Source organism: Arachis ipaensis, chromosome B09, assembly GCF_000816755.2.
Source record: "Arachis ipaensis cultivar K30076 chromosome B09, Araip1.1, whole genome shotgun sequence".
Lineage (NCBI taxonomy): Eukaryota > Viridiplantae > Streptophyta > Magnoliopsida > Fabales > Fabaceae > Arachis > Arachis ipaensis.
This window is the reverse complement of record NC_029793.2, coordinates 36,760,011-36,772,524: the sequence shown is the minus strand read 5'-3', so window position 1 is coordinate 36,772,524 and position 12,514 is coordinate 36,760,011.

The following is a 12,514-nucleotide window of genomic DNA, read 5'->3' as shown; positions in this document are numbered from 1 at the left end:
AAATTTTTTGACGATGCTCGTATATGGTGGAATGAGTTTGGATGATCTAGAAAAAGGTACAGAAAAAGGCCAATATGCAGTTGGGAGGAGATCAAGAAAATTATGAGGAACCGGTTTGTGCCATCATCATACCACAATAAATTTTTGAAAAATTTTGTATGTTTAAACAAGGTTCACAATCAGTAAAAGAGTATCACAAGGAGTTTCTATATTTGATGGATAAGGCTAATATTATAAGGAGTCCTGAGGTTCTTATGGGATGATTTTTTATTGGATTAAATAAAAAAATTACAGATAAGATCGAACTTCACCATTATCCAATAATGGAGGATTTAGTCTATTTGGCCATTGAAGTGGAGAAGCATCATCAATTTATGGCAACTTGATTTTCTTTGGACTCCAATTCTATATGGGGATCTATAGGAGAAAAGTTTGAAGATAAGACAAAATCCAAAGTTCCTAATTTCAAAAAGAATCTTATAAATCGACATAAGAAGAAAAGTTCTTCTAAGCTTATATTTAATTCTTCTTTAAAGCCAATGATAAAAGAATTTGTTGAGTATGTTGTATAAAGAGATATGTACTTAGAGGATCCAAAGGTGCATAATTTCTCAAATGGGTCCTTAGATTGTGAGAAATTTGAAAAATAAGCGAGCAAAAAAACTAAAAAAGAGAGTAAGTATTTGAGTGAAACGAATCAATGTTTGATTAAAAGCGAGAGTTTTGAGAGAAAAGAAGAGAATAGTAAGAGAGAAGAGTCAATGAGAGAAAAAGAAACTAAGAACAATAAACACACTTATAAGAGAAATCTAAAAAGTTTTAGCTTAGACAATAGTGCATTAGTATCATTGAATTCCAAAGAGTATTTAATTTCTCATATATCTAACCATGAAATTTTTAGTATTTTCAACTTGTCAAGGTTTTGCATATTTACTGGTCAATTATGGAGGCATTAATATGGATAAAAAGGAAGAAAGACAACTAATTCCAAACTTTAAATAAGGTAATGAGAATGTGATTGCTAATAAATTATCCATAAGGTATGATTTAATCACAATTCTTACTCCTAAATTCTTAGTATTTGATTATATGAAGTGTTTTCATATAACTAAATCTGATTTTTTGTTCTATATCTATTGCTTGTGGGAATATTGATTTAAAGTGCCATTGTGGAATAAAAAGAATCACTAATATGTTATTTATATATTTTTGTTGGCCTCACAGATGTAGGAGTGTTAATGGAATTTATTCTGATTTTTATTGCATGTAAGAAAGTTGAATCTTGTAAAACCCGGTTAATTAATATATAATTAACCCATAAATTAGAATTTATTCTAGAAAATTATAAAATGAAATTTTATAGTTTCATGTGATAGAGAAAATTAAAACAAAAATTTTGACACTAATTTTAAAGAATTTGGCCCAAGATTGGGCCGAACCGAGCCAACCGGACCCATATTGGGCCCTTGGCTCAACCCAAACTCATTAAACACAAAGAGCTCAGATCCGCAACGGATTAGTCCTTAACCTATCGGGTTGGGGGATACTGTTTGGGTAAACCAAGAAAAAAAAAAAAGAGCTCAGCTCTTCTTCCCCCTTCCCATATGCAAAACACACTGGGAAACATTGAAGGGTGGAGGAAGGAGAGAGCAAACCCTTAGTCAACATTCAAATCATCATAACTTTTGATCCGAAGCTCCGATTGATGAGCCATTTGTGGCCACGCGTCGGGCTTGTCAAGCTCTTCAATTATATTCAAACAAAACTGTAAGTAACTTGTGTTTGCCTAACTCTATTTCTGCTGGTATGCTAAATTCGGGTTTAGGATTTGAGGAACTTAATTCCTTGATGATTTTCATATTTTAGGGGTTCACTAGCCTTGATTCCTTGTGGGTGTTGCTCAAGGATCTGTAGTTTGAGGTAAGGAATCACTAACCCTTGTGATTTACTAGATTACATAAGCCCTAGATTGATGCATGTATGATATTGGTTATGCTAGAGTTGTTGGGTGAGATTTTGGTACTCTTGGAAGCTTGACATTGGTTTGTGAAACTCTTGGTGAAGCTCGGAGCTAGTGCTTGGTAGATAATTTGCAAGGAAGGACCAAATTATTGTGAATACAAGAGGTACGATTTAGGTTTCATTTAAGTACCGTGTGATATGATATGAATTCCTAGGTTAGGTGCCCCTAGGATTAAGCTTGAATGGTATGATTGATTGGTATGGTATGTGAAATGAATAATATTGATATAGGATAAGGATTGTGGAATTTTGCACAGTTGTTGTGTGGTTTGAAATTGATATTAAATAGTGAATTATGTGGTTATGAGTTTATTTGATGAAATATTGGGCCAGAGGCTGTGAATTTGGGCCGGAGGCCGAAAAGAGGTAAGAACGGTAAGTGATGGTTGATGATGCATGTGATTTGTATATGATGATATTGATTTATATCTATGGTAGTGGATGAAATGGAGTATTGTTGGAACTTGAGATATGGAATGATGTTTGACATGGTATGTTGCTTGAAGTTGAATTATAGTATTTCAGATTCATGAAAGTGGGGAAATTGGTGGATTGTGGATTGAATAAGAAATTTGAAAAAATATGAGTTGAGAAGGCTTGATGTTGAATTTGGTAAGTTTTGGGTTGGTTTTAAATGGATTTGGAATTGAAACGTTTTGAAAGTTGAGGTTTGGCAAAATTCTGCATAATTTGATTTTCTGGCAACAGTTTCGGACGTTTTTTGGAAACGATCTAACCATCACAATTGAATGGAATTAAAGTTTCTTGAATCTCTGTGATGTGTAGATAAATCTTGAAAAATTTGGTTAAATTTTAACGGTTGGATTAGGAGATATAAATTTTTGAAGTTTGTTACTTTAAAACTGATTTTCTGCTGCTACATAATCAAACCAGTAACTTTCCAAGCTTATATCTCCCAATCCTGACCATAATTTTGAGTGGGACCAAAACGACATTGAGACTTGGACTATTTTCTTGTTTGTGTACAAATTTTAGACTATTATAAATTTTTTAGAAGGAGTTGTGCTTGTTTTAAAAATAGAGCTCTTAACTATTTTGACAGCAAAACTAGTTTTTGAAAGCAAACTTGTAATCAGTATAACTCTCTCCCGAAAAATGCTTTTTCTATGAGACTTTGACTGATTTAAATATCTATAATTATAGTTTATTTCTGGAAAATTTCAGATACATCAAGTGAAAATATGATTTTTGGTGGATTTTCTAAGAACAGGGTAGCTTGTTGTCTTGGTGCAGAGCTTTCAAACTTGAAATCAGTTTTTGCAAGAGAAAATGCTTTTCTTTTTTATTTTATTCAACTAAAATATTTCAAATGGGTTCGAATCTATAGGATACTTCCATTTTGAGTCTAGAGATGTAGAATTAGGCTTGTAATCTTCTGTGGACAGATTTTTGGATAAAATAAAGTGTGCGAAAATGATGATGAAGTTATGAATGATGACAAAATTGATAATCAATGATTGATGGAGAATGAATGAATGAATGAATGTAGTAAATGAATCATGAATGGAAAATGTTCGATATGAGTATGCTTGTATTTTCTCTTTGGTTGTAAGGGTGACAGGGCACCGATACCCTCTAATGGTGACAGGGCATGGATGCCCTCTAATAGTAACAGGGCACGGATACCCTCTAATGGTGATAGGGCACACATACCCTCTAATGGTGACAGGGCACAGATTCCCTATAATGGTGACAGGCACAGATACCCTCTAATGGTGACAGGGCACATATACCCTCTAATGGTGATAGGGCACGTATTTCTTCTAATGATATTAATGCGCAACAGAGAGACTGTGTCCGGGTTAGCTACTGGACATGTCAGGTTGGCTTGATAACCGACAGATGAGACTCATCAGCCATACGATAGACATACATCATCTGCATATGTTTGAATTGTTTGGGTTTGTTTAATTGCTTTGGTTTGCCTAATTGTACATGTTTCATGATTATTTGCTAATTGACTTACTTGCCTTACTTGTGTATTACTTGTTTGTATTGTTTGTGTTTGATTCGGTTCTTGGGTTAGTCAGATTGGGAAATGATGAAGTATAAAGGGAATTGGATTAGAATAAAATCTCCTATGATAGTTGCCAATTTATGGATTAGTGAGAATTTAGGATGGATATGGCGAGATAAGAAGATTAAGATGCTTAGTGAATTTATATTATAGTGCATTGTATTTATTTGGCACTTTTACCGTACTGGGAACCCATGAGTCGGGGGTTCTCATTCCGTATATATATTCTATTTTTCAGATGCACGTCCTGGTGCTCAGTAGTGAGTTGGATTCATCTGGATGACGGCGAAGTCTATCCTATTCTATTTTGTGCTTTTAGATCTCTTCCCTTATTTTTGTAAAACCAATCATGATGTATGTATGCATTCTTTTAAAACTTGCCTATAAAGGCTTTGATGTATTTTTGGAGAGATAACAATTTTCTGTTATCAACTATTTTAACTCTGTAACCCTAGTCAACCTAAACTTCGCGGTTCGCGACTAGTGGCTAGTATACTTATATTTATGTCTATTCTATTTCTTCCTTATATGCCTTAGCTATTTCATCCGTTAGCCGAACGCATTGAATTTTCTTATGCTTCGATACATGAGTGTTACGACTTCGCGATTTTATTTTACTCCTTTTTCAGGCTTCTCATTTAATATTTTCTTTCAACGTGTATATATATATATATAAAATTACGTATTATAATCCACCTTGAGAGTCGTACCATCTTAATATCATTGACTTATAACTCGAGCATAAAGATCTGAATATTAGGGTGTTACAAATCTCAAGCTTTTTTGAATATGTTGTGCATTCCTTTGCTTATTCCTACTCATAGATGGATTGATATTACTATGAATTTTTTACTTGGTTTTCCTATGGTTAGAAAATGTACGTATATCATTAGTTTTTCAATGGATAGATTTAATATGATGATATTTCTAGTTGCAAGTCAAAATATTAAAGATTCCACACACATTACTAGGTTGTTTCTCAGAGAGTTTGTTTATGTGCTAATTTATGGTAGTTGTTTGGATGAGCATATCTTGCATGTTAAGCCTATTTTGAATAACTCTGTGTGAGACACTGAGCATCCACATAATTCTTATATTTATAACTTTGTTGGGTGTTATCTTTGTAAATCTCTAAATGTTTTTAAGTCTTTGATTATTTTGAAATTATTATTTTTACCATTGAGTAATGGTGTTACTTTAGATGGTGAAAGTATTGTTAAAAAGATTGAACCTACATACATGAGGGACATAGCCACAATTTAGTGGGTAGAGAAGAGCCATCAAACCATGGTATTTGAACCTGAAGATTGGGTTTGGATTCCTTGAAGGGAAGAAGAGCTTCTCATTCAGAGAAAAATAACACTTGTTGTTAGAGAAGATAGTCCATTCCAAGTGTTGAGATTATCAAGGATAATTCCAATAAGAATAATTTTTTTGGTAGGTATTATAGTCCAATTGTGTTTCGTATCTCTGATTTTTTTTTTCTTTTGATATATATGCATATTTGGAACAATGAAACTCTCTCTTAGGAAAATCAACACTTTGGGGCAACCATGGCATTGCAAATTTTAAATGCTTTGATGCAAAAGTTGCATGAAGAATTATATTTTGGAACATGGTTTTGAGTTAAGAACACAAGCTTGTGAGATTTGAGCCTAATAGTGTGGTTACATCTTATAACCACTTATTTTTCCTTCTTGTGTGCAGTATTCTCTCTCTATGATTGTGGCCTTTGATTTGTTTGATTCTTTATGTCCATTATTTGGTGCATTCGTGCATTTATATGATTGAGGCCATCATTTCATTAGCTCACTTACCCAAACGGCCATACCTTCTATCCTCCGTTGTTAGCCAAATTTGAGCCTACGATTAACCCACTTTGTTCTTAATTTAGCACATTACAAGCCTTAAAGCGGAAAACAATGAAAGTCCTTATTTGGATCTTTGATTAGCTTAGGCTAGTGTGTGTGAGTATCATTCAAGTGTGGGGACCTTGGGGCATTAGGTGAATAGAAGGGTATTTTGTATTATTATTGGAATATTGGGAATTGGGTACATACTCATGAATTGATCAAATGTAAAACCTCGTGCATTGACGCTCTTGTATATAAAAATTTGAGAAAAACAAAAGAACAAAAGAAAAAGAAGAACAATATGGAAAAGAAAAAAAAAAGGAAAAAAAATAGAAAAAAAAGAAGAAAAAAAAAAGATAAAGAGAAAAAGAATATATATAATGAATAAGGGACAACATGCCCCAAAGTGAAGCTCAAGAGGAATCAATGCATAAGTATTGTGAAACGAAAAGGTCATAGTTGCATGCATATAAGTAGGTTGCACTTCATGAGTCCTATACTTTTGTGATCCCTCGGTCTTCCGTGCTTCTTTGCATTTCTCTAAGCATGAGGACATGCTAGAATCTAAGTGTGGGGAGGTTGACAAACCCCAATTCGAGGATCGATCTTGTGATGATTTCAGGGGTTTTATCAATGATTCCACACACTTTCCATATGAAAATACAAGATTTTGCATTCCTTCCCAAGTTTTGCCTCATGAATGAAAACATGCTTGCTTTGCACTAAAATAGATACATTTCTAATCTTCTCTTGATGCCATTCGATGCCGTGACTTGTGTGTTAAGTGGTTCCAGGATATAGAGCAGAAATGGACCGAAAGAGAGAAAGAAGACGGGTACGAAGAAAGGAAGCATGAGGATTAAGCCTTGGGAATTTTCGCATAGGCGCGTGCGCGTAAGTGGTTCCAGGATATAGAGCAGAAATGGACCGAAAGAGAGAAAGAAGACGGGTACGAAGAAAGGAAGCATGAGGATTAAGCCTTGGGAATTTTCGCATAGGCGCGTGCGCGCACCTGGCGCGCCCGCGCGGATACGGCTACGTGGAGCCGAAGCCAAGAGCCGGCTTGAGAAGCGGCTAAGCCAGGATCTTCATGGGCGCGCACGCGTACATCACGCCTCCGCGCACATTGCAAGACGTCTCAACGGCGCGTGCGCGTGCCTTGCGCGTGCGCGCCGATTTGCGAACATGATTTTTTAAAGAAGTCACGTGACTTAGGCGTGGAGGCAGTTGAGGATTCCACTCTTAGAGAAGCACCTTGGCGGGAAAAGCTTAAGAAGACAAAAGGAACAAGGGTTAAGGACACTTTTAGTTCATTTCTTCTAGATCTAGATTTTTTTTCCCTTTTTTTGGAGAGAAGAGAGAGTTAGTTACACTTTTTGGGAGAAGAAGAGGGAGATTCCAAGCTTCACTAGGGTTCATCCTCTTCTAATTTCTGAATTTTCAATGACTTGTTGGTGAGATCTACTACAATTCTCATTCCATTTTGTTCATGACATAGATTTTCTTCTCCAATTTCAAGTAGTAGATGCAATTGATCAATTCTCATAGATCTAGAATTCAACTTTGTAATTTTGGATTTCATCTCTATTTTGGATTTTCATTGCTACTCCTTGAGATATGTTGTTAGATCTTTGTGTTGCAATACTTTCAATTTGACTTTTCTTCTCATTTTACTATGCCTTTCCTTCTTGCTCATCACATGTTCGATAAAATGACAACACTAGCTATGGAGTAGAATTCTCACACTTGGCATAGGGTTTGGTCTTTGGAAGAAGTTGAATAGTGTATCAATAGTTGGTTTGGAATTAGGGATTGCTAGTTGGCTTGGAGTGCACTAAAGCTAGATTCCCATAAGGTGAAGCTAGGACTTGTGACTCAAGTTAATTACTTTCATTTGACCTTCCTCTATACCTAGGGGATAACTAAATGGAGCAAGGCCTAATTGTTGTCAACATTGAATGGACTATAAGGATAGGATTTCCGATAGGATTTCCGACGCCAACCCTAAGCCAAGTCTTTTGATAATTGATTGTTTGTTTCTCATTGCTTTGCTAAAACCTTCAAAGAATTCCAACAAAGATTACCTCCTTTATCAAATAATGATTTAGTAAGCTTTGTTGGAATTCTTTGAAGGTTTTAGCAAAGCAATGAGAAACAAACAATCAATTATCAAAAGACTTGGCTTAGGGTTGGCGTCGGAAATCCTATCCTTATAGTCCATTCAATGTTGACAACAATTAGGCCTTGCTCCATTTAGTTATCCCCTAGGTATAGAGGAAGGTCAAATGAAAGTAATTAACTTGAGTCACAAGTCCTAGCTTCACCTTATGGGAATCTAGCTTTAGTGCACTCCAAGCCAACTAGCAATCCCTAATTCCAAACCAACTATTGATACACTATTCAACTTCTTCCAAAGACCAAACCCTATGCCAAGTGTGAGAATTCTACTCCATAGCTAGTGTTGTCATTTTATCGAACATGTGATGAGCAAGAAGGAAAGGCATAGTAAAATGAGAAGAAAAGTCAAATTGAAAGTATTGCAACACAAAGATCTAACAACAAGTCTCAAAGAGTAGCAATGAAAATCCAAAATAGAGATGAAATCCAAAATTACAAAGTTAAATTCTAGATCTATGAGAATTGATCAATTATTCAAGGGCGAATCTTTTTGAAAAGGAAGAGAATGATACGTGTTCAGAGGACATTTTTATTATTTTAGAGATAAGGGGCTGAATGATAATCTTATCATGTTCAGAATTTGAATTTTAGAAGAATTATATAATGCCGGGATTGGATATCAAGGAGATCAAGAGTTTATCTCAAAAATAATGGTGCAAAAGTGGCAGCAACACATAAGACCTATTAGGCTAAGCAAAGACAGCAAGAAACCCAAGAACAGCCTTCAAATTCATTGGAAAGACATAAATTCGAATTTAGTTTGTTAGAATTAAATTTGAATTGTTGTTTGGGTTATCAAAAGATTTGATTTGGTTTTATTTTATTTAATACTATTTTTAGGTTTTTTAAATTTAAATTAAATTTGATTTAATCCAATAAGATCACATATGATTTAAATTGGTTATCATGTCTTTAAGATTTTACATTTAAATCAAATCTGATCTAATCTAATCCAACAAGATCAAATCTTATTTAAATTAGTTATCTTATATTTAGGAGATTTAAATTAAGTTATCTTATCTTATATTTTAGGGTAATCTATTAGAAGTCTATTTAAATACTTTTTGTGAGATAATTTACACAATTTTTAATAAATAAATTTTATGAATGCTAATATACATGCTATTTTATTCTGTGATTGAGTGAGTGAGTAATTTGTTTTGCTTGTTGTATGAAAAAATTTGAAGAATCCAACTTATAGTAATTTTTTAGTGTTAGTTCTTTTAATTTTCATTCCTCTTATTTAGGTTGTCAAGGTTAGGTTATTTGAAGATCTAGTAAAAAAAAATTCTTCCAATAACCTAAGTTGCTAAGAACATGTTTCTTAAAAGTCTAATAAAAAATTTTTTATCTATCTTTTTATATTTTTATTGCATCTTTTTTTATCTCTTTTGTATTCTATCGTGCGGTGTCTTTTCTTATTCTTTTGTTCTTCCTCTATGTTTTCTTGTGAAATAACTTCATCCACGCCGTAATAAGCACCATCACATGCAGATATGTTAGATTCAATAGAATTTACTTTTTTTTTTCTTTTGTACCGAGAATTTTTATCATTGGCTTAATCATGTCAAAGAAAAAAAAGATAAAAATAAAATAAAATCATAGCAATTAGACCAAACAGAATGCTAAAAAAATAGGCTTTTTTATTTAAATAAATTATTTGGCCTACTATAGTACCTGATTCCCCTAAATGATTTTTTTGAACGTGAATCCCCTAAACTATGTAATATATAAATTGTCCTAGACTCGTGTATTTTAATCAATATATAAATCAATGTACCCTGGGACGATTTATGCATGAATTGCATAGTTGAATAAGGCATAAATCGTCCCAGCCCACTGTGTATTAGAAATAACATGTAAATCGTCCTAGGCTGATATGATTTATGCGTTTCAAGCTAAAACCCTCTACCCTGGCACGATTTACGTGCTTCTTCCTAATCCTCTACCCCTAGCACGATTTACATGCAAATTCCAACCCCACAATACCCTGTCACGATTTATGTGCAAACCTAACCCCCACCAACCCAGCACGATTTACGTGCATATATACACCCCTCAACAGCCTAGAACGATTCATGTGTTAACCCCCAACCTTACTTACCTTTCCACGAGTAATGTCTCATTCGTGAGACCCCATTACCGGTGAGGAGGTTAGTGGAGGGGAGGAGAGCTATGGCCAAAAATTGAAGGAAGGGTGTAGTCGGCGGCGGTGGAGGGTTGGTTAGGCGGTGGAGGGTTGGTTAGGCGGCGAAGGGGTGGGCTCCGGTGGACGGCATTGACGGTGGCCCACGGCGGAGGATTGAGGTGCTAAGGGCGGCGGTTGAAGGTTAGGTTGGTGGCGGTTGAAGGCTGGTTTGGTGGCGTTGGGGGGCGGTGCAAGATGGCGAGGAACGAAGGTGACATGTACCGATTGAACGGCATCACGCACGTGGCAGGTTTTATCGACGAAGAGGTTAGTGGTTAATTTGGTTTACAACTGATATAGTCAATGACGTTGATGTGTTTAGTTATAAGAATGTGATTCTTTTGAAAAAAAATGCTTGTTGTGTTAGAAATTTGTGAAACGTTAAGGTTAACATGCTTAGGATAGGTTAGGTTCATGTTTGGTTTAGGGGTGAGGTTGATTTTTGATACATGTTTTTAGTTGTTGTGCGATGTTGAGTTGTGATTGTGCTTGTTATTCTGTTATCAGCCAACCCGGTGTGTACGGACTATCCGTAGGCAACAAAAGATGATATTGCATGACCGTATTATGCCTTACCTAGATAGCGCTGGGTTGCTGCATGTTGCTAGGCTGAATGATTATTGGTTTAAGCTGGATGAGCCACCGATTAGTGCCTTTGTTGAGCAATGGCATCCAGAGACTCACACTTTCCACATGCCATTTGGGGAGTGCACTGTTACTTTACAGGATATGGCATATCAATTCGGCCTCCCTATTGATGGATTTCCAGTTAGTGGTTGTCTCAGTGACTTTGAGCAATTGATGGAGGATGGAAAGCCTGTGTGGCAGTGGTTTGAAGAGTTGTTCGGTGAACTTCCTCCTGTGGACTGTATCGATGAGTTCACCGTGTCGTATGGCTGGTTCCAAAACAGGTTCAGAGTCATGCCGACTGATGCTACGGAGCCCACGGTACAGGTCTATGCTCGTGGTTACATCATGATGTTGTTGTCCATGATGCTTTTTGGTGACAAGTCTGGGGCCAGAGTTCACTTACGCTGGCTCCCGTATGTTGCGGATCTCGATGAACTCGGAAAGTATAGCTGGGGTTCGGCCACGTTATGTTGGTTATATAGGTGTCTCTGCAGAGTTGCCAATCGGAATGTAAAAAACTTAGCTGGGACACTAGCATTGCTGCAGTCCTGGATATTCTGGAGGTTCCCCACATTTAGGCCGAGAGGGTTTGATGTCATTCTCTGGCCGCTTGCATCAAGGTGAGTATAATGCTTATTATTTAGGTTGATATACTTTAACTCCAAACATAATGTTTATTATTAATGCTTGAATCACTTTTACCGTATGTTTAATGGTGCCGACGTTGAATCTTGCAGGTGGGGTAGATATATGCCGTCATCAGATGAGAAGAGTCCTCGGGTCATTGCTACCCGACACAGATTGGACAGGTTGAGAGTAGATGAAGTAAGTATAACCTCCCATTACTTTTGTTCATGTTTCACGTTTTATATGGTTAAGTGTATTCATCACGTACTGTCTTTTGACATAACGATCCTACATGTTACAGTTTATTTGGATGCCTACTCGGCACTAGAGGTTATTCAAGTTGTCCATCCTGATATCCTTAGACCTGAGCACACGCATTTATGGAAGTCGACAACTGCATTGATTTACTTTTCCTCCATCGAGTGGCACCATGTTGACCGAGTCCTTTCCCAGCTTGGAGGAGTTCAACACGTATCTAAACCAGCCATCAACATTGATTTTTTGTTATCGAAGGATGGTCAAGGACCTACCCACTGGTTTCCTGAGGTCTTTGCCACATGGCATGAGTGTTGGGATCAGAGGCATCAGAGCGTGCTGACGTTTCAGTTGGTACCAGATCCACGACCCTCGGTTGAGTATCTTGATTGGTGGTATAGGGTAGCCTGTAGATTTCTGTCGCATGATCGGGATTTAGTTGACCCTCGCCAGGCTGGGATCCCTGCAGATGCTCCAGTTCGGGGTCATATCGTTGTGCCCGCTAGACAGCAGGGACCAAACTTCGCGTGAGCGGGTTGGCACGCGATATAGCCAGCCTAGGGGCCAGCGAGGCAACGATGCCTTGGAGTTGGATGAGACACAGGGTGGCGATGAAGACCATGGGGGGAGTCAGAATCATCAAGCTGGCTGGGGACACGGCGGGGGGGATCCGGCTGGGGTTGGGGTGGTGGTGGTGGATGGTCTGGTCGAGGGGGTGGTGCA